This window comes from Corvus brachyrhynchos, unplaced genomic scaffold (genome assembly GCF_000691975.1).
Source record: "Corvus brachyrhynchos isolate BGI_N302 unplaced genomic scaffold, ASM69197v1 scaffold94, whole genome shotgun sequence".
Taxonomy (NCBI): domain Eukaryota; kingdom Metazoa; phylum Chordata; class Aves; order Passeriformes; family Corvidae; genus Corvus; species Corvus brachyrhynchos.
Genome location: NW_008238330.1, coordinates 6,735,636 through 6,753,274, shown reverse-complemented (window position 1 = coordinate 6,753,274; position 17,639 = coordinate 6,735,636). Strand labels below are relative to the sequence as shown.

Genomic DNA, 17,639 nt, shown 5'->3' with positions numbered 1-17,639 from the left:
TTTGGCTAATTATACGATATTTAAGTTTAAACATATGTTGCCTCCCTTGCAGTGAATCCTCTCCTCCTACATGATACAGCAGTGAAGTCATCTTGCTGACTTCAAGTTGAATCCTGCACCCTCTTCAAGTAGGTGGGCATTTTTAGCTTATCTGGAAAGCAGTCCAGCCCAGGGAGCATAGTGATTCTTGTTACAATAAGCTACCAAGAGCTTGACCACGACAAATATCCTGAAACACATCTTCCAGATGCTCTGTGTATAAGAACCAGCATAACTTCCACCATCCTGAACATATGGTTCTTAAAACATGTAAGAGATGCTCAGGATGCATCTGCACTAGAGTGAAAGGTGAACCAGCAGACCAGAGGCTTTTAATCTCCTTCCTTCCATACCATCACCAACTGACTTTAAGACCCTGGGGTTTTTTTTCTTAAAACCAAGACACATAGGAAATAAGGAGATTCCAAATGTAAGGAAGAGGCAAAAGACTAAGCAAAAAAATGTATTTAGAAGGACGAAAAAAATCTTGCAGCCCTTTACCAACTTCCATGTGCTTCAGACAGGAGAATCTCTTTCAGTTAGTGCGTTCCACATTACAACAGACTTTAGCAAGCAGAGCAGCAGAGTACACCACAATAGCTGTGTTTCATTAGCTTAGCACAGCAGAGTACAGGATTTAAAGGGAATAGACAGCGGCTGAAAATAATTGCATTAAATTAACATTAACCCACAAACCCAGAAGAGGCACATAATATTCAGGACTGCGGTAACCTAGAATTAATGTCTGTAAAAGACAAACAATCCTGCTCTAACTGGGATTCAAAATCCTAAAGGAAGAAAGTTCACCTCAAATAGTGTTCCCTGAAGTGGGGGGAAGGAAAGAAAGGAAAGCATGGCCTAGTTAAAAACATCAGTAGGTAGGAACACAAACTGTAAAATGATGTGGTTCCCAAAGGACTGACATTTTTTATGGTTAATACACACATTCCCACACATTCCTTCTAGGAAAGGACTTTGAAAATAAATCTAATTTTAAGATCTGTAAATGAGATAGACATGTGAGAATTTAAACACTTAGGGCAGAAAAGACCAAAACCTCAGAGACTAGAGCAAGAAAGGCAACTGGGACTGGAGTGGACTAAGACACAGCCAGCAGTGACAGCTATAATTCAATTGGTGAATGTACATTACGACAGTCCACGAGTCTTGGTACTACAAGGGCTTAGAGTAGAACAGTATCACCAAAAAAAAGGTCCTTAATTAATCTAAAGTGTTAGAATGGGGAAACACATAAACTCAAGGGAGCATGCTGTGCTCAAACTGAAGAGGAAATTTATGCTAAACATGGAGAGGGGAAGTAATTATTTAAAAAATTTGAAAGATACTGACTTACAACACCTACTCATTTCATCTATGAGTAGGTACCAGAAGTAAGTCATGGCACTACTGGCCAGGAGGAAAACCAAGACTCCCAATTTCTTTCTCCCAGCACCAGCCAGAAAAGTCAGCCTGGTCAGGCCCTTGGCTAGCTGCAGGTCAAAAGGAAGAACAAAGCCACCACCTGAAGCCCAAGGAAAGTTATAGTAAAAGCTACTATCAGACCAGCTCTAAGACCTCGCCTGGTGCCCTGACAGCTACTGACCATCTGAGTTTACATGGCTCCTCCAACTGGAGATAAATTCTACTTAACGAGCAAGCCAGCATTTGGAAACAATTAATGTCTTATTTTCATTAACCATCATGTTCTTCACTTCTGCATCCCTCCAGAATTTAAAGTGATTATAAAAAGACAAAAAACAACCTGTGGACTTTACAGTTACAGTAAAACTTAGCAACATGGGTTCATGCTTTAGAATGTTTTAAATCTCCAAACAACTGCCTATCAAACACATACAATTAATTTGTAATCCATCCTTACTGGGCAGTGAAAATTTCTTTTTAGTTGAGCTCTTCATTACAGCAGGATTTTATAACTGTTCATCTGTATTTGTCTACCATCTGCACAGCACTCTCCCATATGGACATAGAGTACTTTTTTTTTTTTGGTTTTGTTAGGTCTCTTTCATTAGCAGTACTCTTCCATGAGCAGAACAGGACTGCTTAAAAGTGTCTAAAATATAGTCATTGGCATTTTGAAGTTTTTAATGTTTAAAGTGAGTGCTTACAAGTACTTTTATTTAAACACTTTGATGAAACTGCTAGAGCAGCCTGAATCTTTTTTTATCCAGAGCATTCTACAACTACTCTGACACTGAGACATTGTGTACAGTAAAGTCACACCCTCCAAGTCTCAGGGTAGAAGTCAGGTAAGTTAAGAGCTGACAATCTGATTTTAGTACCAATTTTGGCTTTCAGAACTTTAATTCCATTTTTCCTTAAAAAAGTGAAAGACTCGTTTTCTCATACATTTGTCTAACCAAAGAGAGCAAAGAGCTTCCATGTGAGCAGCAGTGTCAAGGCAAACCCATCTGAATTGCTAGTGCAGGCCTCTAGCTGTTCACACCAGAACCTTTCCCTTAGAGTTTCTGCTCTGTCCAGTGTCTTACTTTCAAAAACCTGTCTGAACTTTGTATCTTCGGGACCTCTATTGTGCTACTGACTTGGTTTGAGCCAGTTGACAATTTATAAGTAGAGTAGAAAAGAAGAGAGACAGATCCCATACATAGAAGCAACAGAATCTGTTGCTGTTTCAGAGGGTGGCAGGAATGACTCAACTCTTTCAAGCAGTAGTTCTGCTTGCTCTCCATACCTAATACAACACCTTGCAGCAGAAATCCATCCTAAAGTATTGGTTTAGTATGCTGGAAACACCAGTTACACCCGAGGTTCTCTTTTATATGTGATTTCAGCTAATACTTACATTTCATTGCACAAGATCTCCTTTCAGCCCCAGCAAAACACAGCATTTTTGATCAACCGTATCATCACTGAACTTTTCAAATAAATAACTGAAGTTAAAAAACTCTATAGCTGTTGCTGTTCACTCTTACACTTCCATCAGTTATTTGCGTAGTCATTCCCACTCTGATTTAATCATTCCTTTCATGATTGTCTAAGTCTACATAAAAAATGAGAACAGTAAATCAAGCTAAGCACTTGGCAGGCATGTACTAGTGAGATCACAGCAAGATCCTGGAATAGCACAGGCACTCTCATATGGAAAAGGCTTGTGGAGTTCCCATGCAGTTCAAGTAACCATCATCTGACTCAGTGAGCAATACTGAGATGGACACGGCCCTCCGTGGAAACCGGCTGTTAGCTGGGTGAACACCCAGGGAGGTGGCAGAACTGGCATCCAAAGCTTCACAACTAATGTGTCACATCATGTGATCTAGCCGTATTACTGCATTAATAAAACCAGCACAGACCAGAGGTTTTTAATCTAATCACATGATGAAGCTCAGAGGTAAAAAGTCAGAAGCAAGAATACAAAGTCCCCATTAAAAGGTTAGCTTGAATACACAGAGAGGGTTTCATTCCTCTGATTTTCAGCTCTCTGGCTAAATAAAACACAAGGTTTCACCAGATAGAAAAATAAGGTATTTTTTAGAAAAGGTGTACTTGGCCCAAGGAGAATCACAAAAGAATTACTTAAAATGTGTTTGTGATTCATCATGGTTCAGTAACTTCTCAGGAATGCTAATGTGTTTTGGAGAGATAGAAAGCCTTGTGCAGGTGTGACAGAAACAATTAGTCAGTTATTAGTAAGTGCTGGCTTCACCAGCAGCCACACTGCTGGAGCTCTATATTACGTGAAGGCCTGCTAGTAAATCCACATGCTGCTGATATTTAGAAGTGCCAAACAGTCAGGACAACAAGTTATATCTGCAAACACTTATTTCTGTCCCCTCATTTTGCCTGCCTCCATGATAAAATTTGCAATTAAAGTAAAATGATACATGCTGAAGACAGTGTGGCTCCTCTTCAGGATTAAGGGTAAGGAAAGAATCTAAGTTTATCCACAAGCCCATAAACTAATCAACACAGCACATTTCCTCTCCAAGACCCTCTAAAAAGGTGCTTACTTCAGAAGAAGTATACCTACATGGATCTACCTATATGGAGCAGAACAGACAGCTTTGTTTAAATTTAAACTTCATCTTGCTTTAGTGTAACTACTCCCTCCACCAGTAGCTTTACAGCTAGCAATAAAACTTTATTCTCTTTTAACACTCCAGAGATCCAGTCATTTCCACAGGCCTTGCAACAACATTTAGAAAAAATTTTCAAATGTGTTACCTATTACACTGATATCTGGCATCCTTTCCTAAAGCAGAAGTCAGAAAAGCATGGAGGACTGTTTAATTTAATTTCCTTTCAGCTTTTAAGAAAATATGCTATGATTCCTTAACTACAAATGATGTTCAATGCTTAAAAGGCGACCCTCCAAGAGACACTTAGGAAACAAACCCCAGCATTTTCTGAGAGCAACAGTATAATCCAAGCAATCATACTCCAACAGCAAGCCAGAGATGTGTTTACAGCAGCAAAGAGCAGCCTGGCTTTGACTCTGTGCCTCACTACACACCCGGGACACCCAAATGCTGCAGCATAATGCTCATCCTCACTACAAGACAGACATCACAACTTTTGTAGCATAGTGAATTTCTGAAATGAATAGCGAATAATTCACTAGTGGCTGAATTTATTAGCTATACAAAATTCTCAGGGTCAAAGGCCACTGAAATGAGATGAAAACCATTAAGCCAGCAGACTTCAGATTCTTTTGATAAAGAACACAGCCATATGCCTGTGTCCTTTATCCAACCACAGTTCCAATTAAATTTGCAGGAACTCAGTTTTCATCTAGTTTAGTGGCTAATTTCTTAACATTCACTACCGCTAAAATAATAAGCATAGACCTTACTGTGCTGCTATACTGCAGGCTTGCACACATGCGTGTGTTTGCATAGATATAAAAGCCAAATATTTTGACTAAATAATGCTTCCTGAATGCAGACTACAATCTCTTGTTGCCTAAATAGCAAAAATCTTCATAGGAAGACTTTCCAAGCTGTTCAGAAAGTAGCTATGGCCAGGAGCGTAGCTGCAGCTGCACAAGATGGGTGCTTCCCACACAGCTGATCTGACCTGTGCATTTGTTTTCTCCATCCTTATTCATACCTGTACTGCAAAAAAGAATATGACCCATATCTGTCTTGGTTTGTGCTGAATTAAAAGGAGCAAAAGTTAAGTTCATATTTAATTGTAATTTAATAAGAATCTTTCCTGTCTTCACGCCCACCCACCCACCTTAAAAGACCCAGAATAATCTAGGATTGGCCTTAAAATCTCAAGAGCTTCCTTACTCCCACTGCAGCCTTATGGTAGACAACCCGTAACGCTGTCTGCTGAGGACTCAAACAGCCTCTGCAACAGCAGACAGAAAGGATGGAGAGGGAAGAAATAAAAAGAAAAGAAATAAGAAAGCCCAGTGACCATTCTGAAGCAGCAGCCAGTTTGTGTGCCTCCTGACCTGCAGGAAAATCCAAGGTGCCACTTGGGCTTCCCCATTCTCCGCAGAGGGTGCAAATGTTGTTTGCAAACCTGTTACACTCCTGCCTGCCACCAGCTAGTGATCTTGCATCCTGTTGGGCAATATATTATATAAAAATGAGCATGTGTTAGAGCTGTGAGGTGTGACTGAGGAATATTTACCTAATGAATGTGCCATTGTGTTCTGCTCTTCTACTCTTCAGTCAGTTGTAAGTTATAAAACGGCTCAGCATATTCAACCTCAGTTTCCAGACACCTGACAGACTAAGCCTGTGTGACTTTGTGTGGGAGAAACCCCCAAAATTATATATCACGTACACTTAAATTGCTAAACTAAAGCACTAGAGCGCACCAATTCCCTCTTTCAGGCTTATCTTGAAAGAAAGACAGGACCTAAATAAACCTGACAATACCTTCCCCTCCCCTTTTGGGGCCTGCTAATGTTTTCCCCTTCCACTTGTTTTATTTCTCTTTTCTCTGCCTTCATTCAACCTTATTCTACCATCGTCAAAATCTTCAAGGAACCTGAATGTTTTTTCTGCCATTTCTTTGCAATGCCAAGTTCTGCCCTTCACTGCCAGTCTTGGTATCCTCTCCCCCCTCCAGCAGCCCTTTGGAAACTATACTCCATTCTTTCAAGAGCTGCATTTTCTGTTGATAGTGCCAGAGGCCAGGAAGGCTCCTGGCAATACAGTTCCAACAAAGAGCCTGAAACTGAACAATCTCTTTTTTTTTTTTTTTTTTTTTTTTTTTTTTTTTTTTTTTTTTTTTTTTTTTGTTTTGGTAAGAGGAGATAAGGAAGTCCAAGACATGGTTTTTAAAATGAGAATAATAAAAAAATGCCTCTGGCACTGGCAGCTTTTAAATATAAACACATAAAATTTCCCTTCCAAAGGGGCAGGTAACGTACAATGCTTTTCACCAGCAATGAATACCTGCTCCTCCTACCGACATAAAAATGCTCTGCAGAATAGAAGTAAAACATATTACATTGGGGATCCATATACCCACAGATGTAAATAACATTCTAGTATCTGTAGTCATTTCTGCAGAAGCAAGTGGTGAGGCCAAACGCTACAAATTTCTGTTGGTTCTTCCTACAGTCTTGCTCTTCTTCTAACAATTGTGCAAGGCAAGCCATTGACAACTGCAGAAAGACACTGTTTTTTGTCAGAAATACTTTAAAATAACTATCACAGAAAGACAGTTTATTTTATGCCAATGTCTAAGCAACCCAGTCTCTGTCTATAAGGGTAACAACAGGGAAACTGCTGCTCCTAAGACATAGTTGCTCTACCAACACAAAATGAGAGAAGCTCCTTCTCTTCCTAAATACTCTGCTTTAGTAGCACACCAGTGGGAAAGAAGCAGATAACTTCTTCCCATGAGGTATCCAGATTGTTCTGCAAATAGCAAAAGCCTTTGCAATTATCACATGTATCACACTCAGCTTTCACTGATTTCCTGAGTTCCTCAATGAGACCAAAAGTAGCTGAAGACCAGTTTTAGACCTCAGAAAGGAAAAAGGAACTCTGCATATTTTAAGTCTGCATCAGTTTCTTACACAATTCGAGGAAGGTGCTTTCCTTTCTTTGACTTAATTTTTTTCATTCAAGGCTTTAAATGCTGAACTGTGACTACGTGGACTAATTCTCTGCACAAAGATGTTACACACAGCTCTCAACTGAAGAAGCAACATTTACAGCACTTTGTAACTGAGATAATTCTCTTTCTTTCTTCTTCTAAAGGCCATACTCTAGAAGCTTAGCACCTCTGTACCAAATGATTTTATTTTAGCAAGAGAACCTGAGAAACTGAGTTATGCCAGCTGTTCAGAATTATTTGGTTAACATTTTTATTGGAAGTATTATGGCAAGTTATTACCAGCTTTCACTGTATGAGAACAAGATAACCCCTGGACAGCTTTCTCCATTAAGATAGCAAAAAGTCACAGATTAAGGTTTTCTTTTGAAATAAACAAAACAAACAAACCCCAAACCAAACACACAAAAGCCCCAAACCTTCAGAGTTTTTTTTCAGTTCCAAGTGTAGATATCCCAATATAAAATCAGTATGAATACAAAACATTAAATCATGAAGAATGTCAAGGGTTAGTATTTTTCAACTACATCATATTGCTACTTTATGGTCTTTCATCTATGGACAACCTTTAGTAATATGCAGCAGGTACTGCTCATGAGACAGAACCACTGCCCACAGAATTATTCAGGACAATCCACTCTAATTCAGAGGGGAAAGGCAGAGACGGTCCTTCACTCATGAAATCTAGATATTTCCAGAGTCTTCATGCACACTCCTTTAAGAGCTCATTCAGCTGTCCAGTAATAATTTAAAACCACCTATGTTCATTTCCATTGACAAAGTGCCTTCTAAAATGTGCCTTTTTCTTTGACTTCATGTTCAATAGGCTTTATGCCACCATTAGATTAAAAAATGAAAACAGTAGCAGATATCTCAAACTGAATTTAATACTTGTGAAACACTTTTTGCCTTTAGTATACCAAGAGTTCGAGAATTTCTATCTATCTACAGCTATGTAGGTTTATTCAATACAAATACTGGACAGCTAAACCTAAATGGAGCTGCCCTGAACTTTTCCCAGTATCTGGTGGGAATTCCACTATATTATTCAACAGACAGAGCAGTTCAGTTCTGTCTGTATCTGAAAAAAATTGATTGCAGATCTTTTCTGCCCTGTTTGGCTAAATCATCTCACCAAAACACTACAACTACAGCAAGAAGCTCATATTACAATCTGGAGCATACTGTCCGTGTGGTCTTTAGGGGAGGCAATTCCCAGCTTTTATTCAGAAAATAGCTTGCAAATATATCTCTTTGTGTCTACATTCACCCTACTATCTGCCCTTGTATTTTTAAATTAACTTTGAGAAGATGCTCAAAACAACCTCTAAGTTTTCTAACCACTTCAGGTTACCTTTATCAATACAGAACACAACCTTGCCTTGCTCCCACTTGTAACTTCTCCATAGAGTGGGTAAAGATCAAGTGACCACATTGACAGCACCAGACTTACCTTTCTCTTTCAGCAAATACCGTAAATTAAGAGATCTTGCTGCAGCCCTCACAAGCTAACAGTATTACAACTAAATAACTCTTTTTTCCAGTGGCACTACTTTTGACAAAACAATAGGTCCTGAGGGTGAGACTAGATGATCTTTATAGGTCTCCTCCAACCCAAACCATTCTGTGATCCAGATTAATTTTTAACAAAGATATTTTTCTCCCAAGGCTTCTCTAAGTCATGCTTCTTGTCTCATGCAGTGAGGCATATGAAATGACAACACACATGGACCACCATAATGAAAACTCACAACTCTCTTTCTGCTTGGCTACTACTGATAATGCAGTTAATTACATGCTTAGCTGTAATTATACATCCGTAACTAACACTTGTCTATCCCAACACAGAGGAGGCTGCTGGAAACAGACTGTGATGAAGAAGCTAGAAGATGTAGAAAACATTTTATGAGCCCTGTCCACTGGTGTTATGCACTTGTTACCAGAATCTGCACTGTGGCACACCTGAATTCTCCTCTCCTTCCTTCCTGTTGGAACAGTGATAGCGCTGAAACATTGGAGGGCAGCAATCCTGAGGATGCACTCACTCAGGGCACCAGTTTACCTGATGCAAAGACCAAAACTACATTCTTCCGATGTCAAACCAGTGATTTACAACATCTCTTCCATCACATTAAAACTACATAGTAGCACAATGTCATAACAATGAAATTACATATCTCATAAACAACCTGTAGCAGAAACCACTGGACCTGCCCAGGTACTGTCTGAATTCAAAAGCAAGACATCAGCAGTATGAAAACGGCACTGACTCAGGCTTACCATTTCCAAACTAAATTAAAACTACTGGTTCTCCTAAATGACTCCAAATTGCTAGCCTGAGAGGCTACCTCTCTGTTCAATCCACATCCACAGCTGGGGCTTCTTTGTTACAGAAGAGACAGCTACTGACAGGATATTCTCTAAAGGGGGCCCTCAACTCTGAATTTCAATAGATAAGAGAGAAAGCCTCAAGATGGGAAAGCAAGGCTTATCCCCTTAGTCAAGCTTATGAAGACCAGTGAACACAGCAAGAACAATTCGCTGGAAACAAAGGACCTATGGGTTGACTTAAGTTTGATTTTCTAGTCTATTTTGGTGGTTCTCTATGTACTGATTTAGGGGAGGGAAGTCCAACTGCTTTTTCCCTTATGCCATCATCCCTTTAATTAGAAAACATAGCCTATAGGTCAGTACAGCTGTTTTTTTCAACCTTCATATATTAATTATAGAGAATTAATTCAAAGCTAAAAGCCTCTCCATCTCTAGAGTGAAATTAATAATTTTACAAAATTTAAGCAATTTGGAGCATATAGAAAAAAAAATCTTAAAACCTACTGGTTTAATTTCAATCCACGCACCACTGAATTGTGGATGTTTTGATCCCTCTGGCCTATGAGCCAGGAGACCAATTTAAAATCCCTGTGTAAACTGCCCAAGACCCTTTTATTTATGTATTTGCTTCAAAATAGAACTCTAATTGCAACGTGGATTTAAAATTATGCAGATTATTTCTTTCCCTTTCTCCCTCAGCAGACATTTCTCCTTCATCATAATGTGTCTTCTGAGTCATTTACAGCTGCAGGGGATGAAGTCTCTGAAACCTCTACCTTCCAGAAAACCATCCCAACACAACATGACATGACCAACTCTTGTTACCCAAACACACACACAGAGACACTTCCAACAAGCTAAATCCCTAGGGCAGCTGAAGGAAAAAATGGGCTATTTTTAGCAGGTCAAGAAAAAAGCCCAGACCACTGGATATTAAAAAAAGTTTATGAAAGATGCTATACATGGGTACATATTAAGGCTAATCCAAGAAATACAGACTGAAATCACCATTTCATACAGAGGGCAGAACAGATGCCCAAGTTTCCACAGTTTGTCCAAATATGTCAGAGAAAAAAGCCAGGACACAGAAAGGCTCAGAGCAATACAGGGCAGTGAGATGATTCCCCACTTTTAAAATTGCTTTCCACATTTGCACTTTTACAAAAGTTTCAATTTTAGCTCTAAAATATGCACATCAATCTTTTCAAAAAAGACCACACACACTGACCTCCTTCTAACATTAGTTACAATTAAAAAAAAAACCCAAACAACGTGATATTTTTGTTCAAGGTCTGAACTATTTTTGTTACACTTTTTCTCTTGTTTTCTGGAACTGGCACTAGCTGTCAAATCTTTATTTGCCATAAATATGGTTAAAATTGTATTAAGTGGTCCAAAATGAAAAAGACATTACATTTTCACTCAGTTTTTTATACTTTTTTGGTTGACTGGCTCCTTTTCCCCCGGCTTTCTCCCTTTTCCAACCACCACACCAAATGTTGTGTCTTTTGGTCTTCAATGGGAGTTCCTATTTCTTCAAATTTTTTGCCTTTTTTTTTTTCCAGAAAAAGGAGATCAAGGACAACAAGAGAAGTTATGCATATCTACAGAAGAGATTTTAGACCTACATAAAGTAGAGCTCAGAATTAGACCCCACCTATAGGCCTGAATTTTGCAGATTTGGTGAGCAGAAGAGATTTCAGCGCATGTGTGAATGTGGACAGTGGGAGGTGGGGTGAAAAGGTTGATAGGAGGAATGTACTTGAACCACAGGGGGTAGAGTTTCAACAGATGAGTCCGCTGGTGCTTGAAGGGAGGAGAAAAAAAAAGAAATCTTGGGAGGGGAGAAAAAAAAAAAAAAGAAAAACACCAATACTCCAATATTTTAACAGCCTAGCGACCAAAGGGTATACTAGATATCTTTTCCAGAATGCAAGGACAAGTACTTACATTTAGGAATTTTTTTTTTTTTTCAGTTGGTTTGGCTCAGTGTAACTGAAAAAGTTTGTCCAAAAGTCCATGTGCAGAGCCAACATTTATTAGGTTTCAATTTCTAGCTGAAGCCACAACTGTTGCTATGAAAACTAATGTGGCAATTGTACCAGAAAGCAAAGCAATGGAAAAGACTGCGCTGATATGTAACAAGCACATTCATTGGCACCAAGAGTAAAAAAAATTGTTTTATACCAACCTGTGTCATAGACATTTTTCTCTTCTTATTAATAGAGAAAAAAATGTGCTAATCAGATTTATTGTTTGGCCAGAGGGTATTATATGAATAGTTATAAATTCCTCATCACCCCACCCCCAACAGATTACCGCCTATCTTAAAATACGAAGCAGCAATTTAAAGAGTCACCCCTGCTACGGTCACATCAACAAGATTCAACGAAGAATACTGCAAATTTCCAGTCTAGCCAGACAGAAAGCCTGAACTCCTCACATGAGGTATCTTTGCCAAAACCCACATATCCCTCAAACTTCTGCTGGACCATATGATAAATGTATGTTGGCTGAAGAGAATGAAAAATAGGTAAGCAATAGTTTCACTTCAGCTACAAATTCAAGCAGCAGAATGCATGCATGTACTGAGAATATATGAATAGCTAGCTAAAACAACTCTGTCTGTATCTATGGAAGAAAGTGTTAAAACAACCTCATTTTGCAGGAGTTTGTTGAAACATTGGTTTTGCTAAACTCTTTCCATCACTCCAAAACATAGGAAAAATTGTTTTAACTACATTTAAAAAATAAAAATCATTCTCCTATTTCTGCAACATTTATGCATCTCCTGTTACTACACGAAAGATCATGTCACCATCAGAAGGAATAGAGATGGGTTTCAAGTCCACAAACGAATGCACAAAGTACTTACAGTGTGTGCATGGTAACAGGAAAGGACAACTACATACTGAATTTTGTGGAAGTTTCCAACAGACTACATCAGGAGACCTGAATCTTCCCATTTTTACTATGCAGCTGACAATGAGCTAGAAGTAAACCACCTCGGAATAGCACAAGTCATCTAGTCCTAGAAAACACACATAAAAATCTCAGCTGAAGGAGGAAGGGTGAAATGCTGACAGCATTACTTGAGCCTGTTGTCAAACCCTGCATATCCTGTATAACTTCAAAATGTTGGATGTATTTGATATGGGTTGTCAACTTCATACATTTTCACCAAGGAAAATAAGGTCCACACAAAGCATTTTGGCCAGGTTCATGAACACTCTCTAATTTGCAAAAAGCTCAGGCAGATTAGATAGTCTTTAACAAGCTTCCTCTCCTGTATTAAAGAATGGGAGTTTAATGCCATCACATCTCCAGAATCTGAAGTTCTCTTAGAAGCAGTGACCCATCCTCACTTTCAGTTGAAGCAAGATCAACCAGAAAAAGAGCCAGGTCATTATATGTGCATCCATGTAGCTGATAAAGAAATTACACCATCCCTGATGACACAATATTTCAGAGACAGATTTACACTTCCTATGCAAACTCTAAATTAGGACTGTACAATAAACTTTTTGAGCTAGAGATTTTAAGAACATAGGAGATGATACACACTTCAGGCCACAGCTTTTCTTGGAAATCTTAAATAGAATTATTTATGTGAATAATAACCTAAGGGTTCCCAGGATAAAGAAGTCAAGGACTGGGAAAAGACCTTGAAATCATGAGAGCTGGGATAGATAAATACATCAAAAGACTGAAGAATAAGGTGCCAAAGTAGAAGTGGCAAATGTGGAAGAAGAAGTTTCAAGGAGAGTTTAAGAAATAAAAATCAGAAGGAAAGCAGAAGCAAAAGAGAAAATGCACATAGCTAGGACACAATTATTGTTTTGTAATAAACCTGTTTGGGAATAATTTGTTTTCTTATTTTCCACCCTCTCACCCCCCATCCCCAGCCTCTTTACTGAAGATGATGTTTCACAAACACTTAAAATCAACTTAATTCCATCTGAGAGGGGAAGTCTTTCCCCTCAGCATTGACTCGTAGTTCCCACTCCCTCCCTTGTGCTGGTGCTAGCTTCTGTGGAATTTATCAGTGCTATTTGACTGTAAATGGAACACAGCAGAAACAGTAGTAAGGAGACTTATGTCCTCAAAGGTGGTAAAAATAGGTCCCTTGTCATATTTGCATAACATCTCCAGACAGTATACTCAGCTTTCAAAAAGCTCCATAGGCTACTCCCTAGAAATGCACCAAAATGAGTTCATTTGTACATAAACTAAAACACTTTTCTATAGGGGATCCCTACCAGCAGTATCTTCAAGCCTTCATCATAGTGTGATTTACTGCTGAACAAAAAATGCCTTGTCCACTAACTTCTCGCAATTAACTTTCCTCTCCTAGCAGCCATTGAAAACAAGCCTACTGCAGACAAATCAAATACACTGGAAACCTGCCATTAGGAAAAATAAATCAATGCACTTTCAAGGGTTTGCAAGCATGCACCACATGAATCCCTGTTCACCTTGCTCTTGAGTGCAGGCCTGTGCTTTACAAACCAATCTGCTCAGCAGCGTGAGAAATCAGTACCTTACTTACCGATGGGCACCACACATGTGGCAGCAGCCACTTAGTGCCTGCCCAGAACACAGAAGTTTTCCTCTGTCAGACTTGAAATGGAGAGAAGAGGAAGCATGCTAACTATCCCCTGGAGCATAGACTTCTCATTAATATTCTTCCTCAATGTTAACAGTGATCAGAAAACAGAGGAAGCTAGCAGGAAGGTTGCGACATTATCTTCAATCTCTCTTTTGTGTCTCACATTAGCAATAATGAAAGATCACACCACAATACCAAATTCTTGCAAATAGCTTGATGCAAAAATGCTGAGCAAAAGACAGCTCTGCAATTTTGTGACTATTCCATTAATCTCTCTAAAACCATATGCATGCAGTTTATTTAAGTGTCACGTATATATTATCACCTCTTTGATCAGTACTATCAAATGCTTGCCAACGTACTGACTTCTGCCAATTGCTTTTAGTTTCTCTTTCCTTTTCCAGTGTTATATTTTAAGAGAGAGGAGAAAAAAGAAAATTTAAAAAAAAAAAAAAAGGTGACTGACTTGAGTGGAAGAAAAATTATTCTAAATTCTTTAAACAGTTGCTCTGTTAAATTGACACAAGTTTAGCAACGTGTACTTGGCACATTCCTCTTGCCACGAATACAAGAAACGTTTTTTAAAAAAGACCTCACTCAAAGCAGGGAAATCTTTTAAAGATACAACACATACCTTGCTGAACAGTGGTCTGATAGCTGTTACCAAGCCATTTGTAGATTCAAGTGTTCAAACAACAACAAAGACAACATAACTGTAAAGTCTTTTTCTTTTTTTGAAAAACTGTAAAGCCTTTTTCTTTTTCTGAAATTTTCTTTTTAATAGAATGATGACTGAATGGGGAGTCAAATCTGACCAACTCATTCTCACTCAAATAGTACTTTCCAGACAGTGCAGGGACACAGCAGCGGAGAAAGTCTACCAGACCCTGGTATAACTGTGCAGAGAAATAGACCAGAAGAGACAACAGTACTTTTGCTTGATCCAAGGGTATATGATATTTTCTAGCTCTCGAGGTTCCCAAAATCCCATCACCTTCTACAAATGTGGGGAGTTTTTTAATACAAGGACATGCTGCACATTCACAGCACAGCATGACAAAGAGAGCTTATAAATTTTAAGGAGATTGTTTATTTCAAGGAAACTGACTACCAAGTGACAGCAAAATCTCAGCTCGAGAGGAAAATTGTACTTGATGGCCTCATCTAAGTCCGGAGCAAATCCTTATCTGAAAATCAGAATTAGAAACATTGTGGCTGGCAATATGTCAAAACAAACAACAAATAATGCTTGTTATTGGAACAGGAGGACACTGCATGTTTGTGTGCAGGTACACTAGCAGAGAGCTGGGGAAACCTTTTCCTAGTTAGTTAAATCTATACACATTAGCCACTCACGCCATCACATACTGAAGCCATCTAGAGTATCAAAAGAAGAAAGCAACAAGTTTTATGTGTGAGCATAGGAGCTCTGCTCTCTGTGTATCAACATGGAAAACATGAGATCATATTCCAACACCACTTTGTAGGCTGGACACTGTGAGAATGCATGTCTGTGAGCCCAAACCTTAAAATCAAAGAGACTTCGACTAGGTAGAAAAAACAAAGAGCGGAAGGAAGGGCGGAGCACCACGTTACTCTTGATCTGCAATTCACTACCTCACAGCATTGCTGTCAGGAAGTTCAATGCACACAGCAGTGTTTCAGCAACAGTTACACCTTTACACACCACAGTCAGCATTTTTTGACCAGTACCAGAGTAAAATGGCATTAAAAAATAACTTTGTAGGACAATGTATACAATATGTTGCATCCAAACAGAAGTACTTGCTTTTAAGAACACCCATGATCAGGTTATATAACGGCAACTGCGGAACTGCAGATACTTTTGGTGACCACGACTACAGAGAAAGCAGGTAAGAGTGTTTCCTCTCCCCTCAGCAAAATCTGTCTCAACTCTGCACCTACTAAGTTTTTCCTGGCATATGGAGAATATGAGGAAAAATAACAAAATGGTAAGTATAGAAACCAGTTCTCTCCCCCCTCCCCGCCATCACCAAATTGTTCATTAGAACAAATCCTCAGACAATGATACTCATAGCAAAGCTGCAAGCTACAGAGAAGGCAGATGTATTGTAATGTACACTGAGTTTCAAAGAGATTACAAAGAGAGAGAAAAGAAAGTCAACTACCCCTATGCAACCTTTCCAGTATGAATAAATTGTGATTCAGGTTTGCCTCTAGACGAGTCAATTCACACGCTCAGATCCACAGACTGCACTGACAGTATCCTTTACTAATACCCATTTCACATCATGTTCCTGTTTTAACCATATTAATCTTTATTTTCTCTGACTGGTGAGTTTTAAAAGCTGCTGCAGTACTTTTAACAGCTTTATGACGTGTGTTAATGGATATTTTGCTAGCAGTACACAAGAGGGACTTTTACCAGCAAGCTGTCACTGCTGCTGTTCCTCCTCCTTATCTAGTTACCGGTCATCAGATTAGATCCCAACCACCTACTTATACAGCTAAAAAAAGAAAAAAAAAGAAAAAAAGGGGGGGGGGGGGTGCAATCAGGGAAAGAAAACCTTCATAGAGTGCAAACTTGCAGCTCAAACTGGAAGAACTTTATGTAAATTTCAATGTATTTTCTTTCCTCTGTAATATTCTGCCTAAGCCACTCAATCAAGTAGGAATGACACAGAAAGAATGGGACTAATGCGAACAATGAATGATCCATAAATGTCTACGAGGTTATATAACTGAAGATGAGATGGCATGCATGTGTGCATGCATTTGGGTGAAAGGAGAAGAACCAGACAAGGGGAAAGAGGAGGAAACGACATCCCCAGTCACAGATACAGAACTCAGCACAGTTCTTACTCAGTTTCCCCCTCTTCTCAAAAGACAAATATTTTAACCAAGGGCAATCAGGCAGCTGAGGGACAAAAGCAAAAGAAAACCCATTTGCTTACAAATACACTTCAAAACATCCCTTGCTGGAATTACACCATAACTGCAGCATCATGAAACACAGCTCATAGACAACCATGTTTGTACTAAAGCAATTAACACACGGTACATTTCCTCCACCGTTATTATCATTGGCACTCTCACTGTGTTTGTTACACATTTTGAGCCTTGGCAGGTTAAAGGATATTCTTATAAAGTTAACAACAAAACGTTGCTGATTTGAAATGTACTCACTGTTATTTTTCAGGAACTCCTGTATTTACTTTACACCATTCTCAGGGGACAGCTGAACAGTTGTATTAGTTCTGCAAGCAAAAGATATTCAAAATAAACTTTGCAAAGGCTTTGAGCCAAAAAACTTTACAAATGTAACTTTTTAGACCCACTACCCACTTGCTTTACAAGGCTGCACGCTGTGGCTTTGCATAATCGCCACCCACATTTCAGAACAATCATTTCATCTGAATTTCATCAGCGGTTTGATCACTTGTGTGAGAATAAACTTAGGAAAAGGAGCACACGCAACCCCCTCCAACCCCCTAGAAAGCTCTCGGATGCCGGGTCGAGGGGGAGGCATGCCCTCGGAGGCAGCGGCTGGGTACCAGCGCCGAGCTCGGAGCTGGCTGCCTGCGGGGATGCACTTGCTTCAAAGTTGAGGCTTCTCCTC

At 39.2% G+C, this 17,639-nt stretch overlaps 1 protein-coding gene across 2 annotated transcripts in view; it reads right to left on the bottom strand.

Moving 5' to 3' along the window:
• Window positions 1–17,303, bottom strand: part of ELMO1 (engulfment and cell motility 1) — a 304,753-nt gene extending 287,450 nt beyond the window's left edge. For both annotated transcript variants that reach the window (XM_008633859.2, XM_017734444.1), the window contains exon 1: window positions 17,207–17,303. The gene's annotated coding sequence lies outside the window, so the exon portion shown is untranslated. The remainder of the gene's footprint in view (window positions 1–17,206) is intronic.
• Window positions 17,304–17,639: the final 336 nt, after the last annotated feature.